The sequence below is a fragment of the Myotis brandtii genome, unplaced genomic scaffold (assembly GCF_000412655.1).
Source record: "Myotis brandtii unplaced genomic scaffold, ASM41265v1 scaffold504, whole genome shotgun sequence".
Lineage (NCBI taxonomy): Eukaryota > Metazoa > Chordata > Mammalia > Chiroptera > Vespertilionidae > Myotis > Myotis brandtii.
The window spans coordinates 763,757-768,082 of NW_005369217.1; positions in this window are offsets into that span (position 1 = coordinate 763,757).

Sequence of the window (4,326 nt, forward strand, 5' to 3'; positions counted from 1 at the left end):
TTTAAAAAAAAGCTGAAATTATATTGGTCAGAAATCATATTAAATATCAGGCCTTCTATTGTGGGGATGTGCTTTGCAAAGGACAAGAAAAATGTGAGCCGTTCTCCTTATCTTACCAACAGAGAGCCCTCCCACTCCTCCTCCTCTATGTCTTAAATTTAGCTTAAAAACATAATTGTTCCAAAAAGTGGAGAAAGGCACGGGTCCATTTCAGGAGACGTCAGCCTCTAGGGGCAGACATTTATTTTCTGCACACCAGGTCCCACAGGCTCGAGGTCCAGTTTTGGCAGCTTCTTGTGTCATTTTTAGGTGTGCTGGCAGAAGGCCAGAAGCCACCCCTGCATGCTGTGGGGCCAGGCTTCCTCTCGGGGAAGCTGCCTGCCCCGGTTTGGGCTTCACTGAGTGGGCAGCTCCCATCCCCCTGACCTCAGCCCTCCCCGCCTGCCGGGGGAGGACCCCTGAGCTCACATCTGTTTGTTTAGCCCCTCAGTCCTCAGAAAGCAGGTGCGGGGCCAGTGAGAGGCCAGGCTCTAGGCAATTTTCCACATTGACCTGGCTGGGCTGGACATCAAAGATGTGGTGGTTCACGCTCCCGTTGCCCAGGGCTGTTGTCTCCTCCTCTTGGGAAGACGTTCAGGCACAGGAACCTGAGCCGAGCCTCTGGGGACAGAAAGGACATGCCTGAGCCCCCAGCCTTTACCTGCCGTCTCTGGGAAAGAGGCACTTTGAAGGCACGGTACTGAATTATAGTGTTTTTGAAATTAATTTTTTTGAAAGAGAAAGTTGTCAGGTGACTTATGGGAAAGCAGAGCTATCAACCTTCGGAGAACAATAACCAAGGGGACCCAGGCCAGGCCGCAGCTGCGGGGAGTGAGCAGCTGTCTCTGCCTCTGCAGGGGAACAGGGCCAACTGGTAGCCACTCGCCGGGGTGGGTGCCGCTCAGGGCTGCGTGGCTTCTCCCCTCAGTGCTTTCTCGCGGTCGGCACAGGCCTTCTGGTTCTTGGGGCAGTGGGCGGTGTGCTGTGGGGAGACAGGGTCAGTGCTGGGCACTGGAGTGGTGGGTGCCCACCTGGAGCCATGGTGCAGCGCCCGCACTCCCTAGCTCTTCGGGCCTCCGTGTCCTCACCTGTGACATGAGGGAGTGAGACTCAGTGATTGCCGCGCTCATTTCCAACCCCCGCTTGTCTTTGGTAGGTCTGTTTCCCACATGCCTCTCAGGTGTCAGGCTGCTGGGCTGTGGTTCTGGGGTTTGGGCCACAATTGTTCTCTTTTATCAACCATTATGATGGGCAAAAGCTGCTGCCCCCCACAGGTCACTGGACAAATGTCCCACTGCCCCAGGGGAGATGGCTCCCTGCAATGGCATGGGTTTATCTTGGCAGTAAACCGGGAAAGCAGGGGGAGCAGGTCCCTGCTGTCCTACCGGCTGTTACCCAAGCCCAAATCGATGAGAGGACCTGGGCCAGGTTACACTGTCTGTGATCCCAGACGTCAGACCATTGCAGCAAAGGAGGACAAAACCCTAGAAGCTCTTCCAAAAATATTCCATTTTAACCAAATGGGTGTATTTGATTACACACAGAGTACTGCTGAATTTAAAGGTAATAAGGAAGTTCATATGTTTCCTTCCATGCAAAAACCAGACAATCTAAAGCATTTTGTTAGTGCCAGACCAATAGGGGCAGTAAAGGGGAAGGAAGTCATGGCCATATTTGCCTGAGATCTGGTATTTCCGTGTTTAAATCCATCCTCTCAACCTGCATTAACCCTCCCTCCCCCACCCTTGCTACCTTTAAGCAAGTTGAGAAAAAAATAGAGACTAAGTGTTATTTTTGTTATCCATTCATCACCTGTTTGAGTGCATCAGAACCATAGACTTGCAGGGAAGGGTGTGCCTGTTGAGGTCTTTCAGTTCAGTCACCCCCTTATTGATGCTGTACCCCACTGTTCACCATCCCTGCTAAGGGGTAATGAGTGAGCTGGTGCCTGCTACATTCCAGTTCGGCAGGGGTCTCCTTTCATCCTGGCCATAAAGTCCTCCCTACAGAGAGCAGAACTAGGGTTCCCTGTCACATTCCTCAAAGGTCATAGAAAACAAAGCTCTTTGTGAAGACACTTCTATCCATTCAGTTGTCCCAGAAATCATGCTCATCTCCCATATCTCAACTGAATCTCAAGTTGTGTAATGTTCCCTCATAGGAGCCTATAAAATCCAGGTCCATCTCAATATTCCCGCTGTCCCGGTCCTGGTCCAGGTTTTTGGCATCTCTCACCAGCACCATCACCATCACAGCAGTTTTGTCACTGGGCTCTCTACCTCTTCCCCCTGCATCCCAACCTTCATGTTATGGGGTAGTTCTTGGGCAAAAGACAGTGGAGAGAACGTGAGTTTTGGAATCAGACAGAGCCCTGTGTTAAACTTGGGCTTTGCCACTTAGCCTCAGCCTAGTTAATTTTTCTATGCCTTAATTCTGGATCGATAAAGTGAAGGTAATATTGATTTCAGACTAGTCTTATGGAGATTAAATAATAGTTTTTAAAATGTCCACTAAGCCCTGGTTTAATAGTTAGAGCATCAGCCCACGAACTGAAGGGTCTCTGGTTCAATTGCCAGTCAAGGGCATGTACCTTGGTAGCAGGTTTGATCCCCGGCCCTGGTTGGGGCCTGTGCGGGAAGCAACCAGTCAATGTGTCTCTTTCACAAAATGTTTCTCTCTCTCTCTCTCTCTCTCCCCACACACACCTCCTCCCTCCCTTCCACTCTCTCTTTAAAGAACAATGGAAAAAATATCCTTGGATGACGATTAAAAAAAAGTCCACTAAGAAGCCATAAGTAGCTACCCAATAATCATTAGTTTCCTTTCCCTTACCCTGCTCCTAACCATTTTTAAATTTGTCAAGTGACAGTTTCAAGTTACTTCATCACACTGGTTGACATTATTTAAACCTTTCCAGTTCAGCACCAAGAACTAACCATAATACAATATATCTGAGGCAGGATTTCACCCCCAGAGAGCAAAACATCTATCCATCCAAACACCTAACATTTCCAGAGCAATCGCTGGGGCCCAGGCACTGTGACAGGCACTGAAAAACACAGAAGCAAAAGAAAATGAGTTTATAGCTTAGTGGGGGAGACCATCCAACACAGGGTAATAAAGCTAGAGAGCGGTGATCCCAGGAGGCCTCTTGGAGCTGAGGGAAGAGCTCCGGGCCAGGAGCAGGAGGGCTTCAGGAACAGCGTCCTAGAGGTGGGCTGTCTGACTCTTGAGGAATGAGATGAGTTAGAAAGACTTGAGGCCTTAGTGACACGGAATGTCCAGATCCCGTAGGGTCTTGTATTCTAAAGATTTAGATTTGAATTTGAAGTCAATGGGTAGCCTTAAACAAAGGACTAAGAATTTTATTCTAGAACTATCCCTTTGCCTGCATTTCAGTGAATGCGATGGGAGAAAGCAAGACTTGAGGCAGCAGGATGAGCTGGGAAATCTCAGCCATGGCTCAGCTTGAAAAGAATGGAGCCTGATCAAAGCAGTGACAGGGCATGGAGAGAGACCAACCTCAGTGAGGGCATAGCGACCATTTGAATGTGGGGCATAAGGCAGAGCAAAGACTCCGAAAGACCCCCAGAAGGCAGAGACTTCCAAGCCTGGGCAGCAGGTGATGTCATCTACTGCAGGGAGGAGCTTGGGAGGTCAGGGTCAAGGTATCAGAGGGCTCAAGGAAGCAGGCTGGAGAGAATTAAAAACCACTAAGGGGAATGATGTCCCAGAGATCAAGGAAATATCAAGCTTCAAGAAGGGGAGGTACATAGTATTGAAGGCTGCAGTCAAGGAAGATCAGGGCTGAAAAACTTTAATTAAATAATTAAAGTCAAGGTCACCAGTGACATTGGCAAGAACCATTTCCATGGAGAGTCTGAGCCGAGGGTTGTGGAGTGAATGGAGGTGAGCAAGAAGAGAAATCTGCAGTCTGTTCTTTCAAGAAGCTTATCTCTCTAGCAAGTGAGACATGGGGTGATGCTTGGGGGAGCTAGCTGGGGTGGGGGCAGAGGAGGGGGCTTGAGCATATGGATATGCTTGGGAAGCAACCAGGAGAAATGTGAGCAGCAGGTTGCTGCTCGCAGTGACAAGGACGGGGAGAGAATGCTCTTGGCAGGTAGTGTGGGCATTAAAGGAGCAGCGGTTTCCCACAAGAATAGAGGCATTTGGAACGGGTTGCAGAGTTTAAAAATGTGGAAGCTTCCTTCGCAGCCTGTGGGCTGAGTGTCCCTTGCAGGCAGCAGGAGGAGATGTGACATCCTCATGATGTCAGAGGAGGAACTG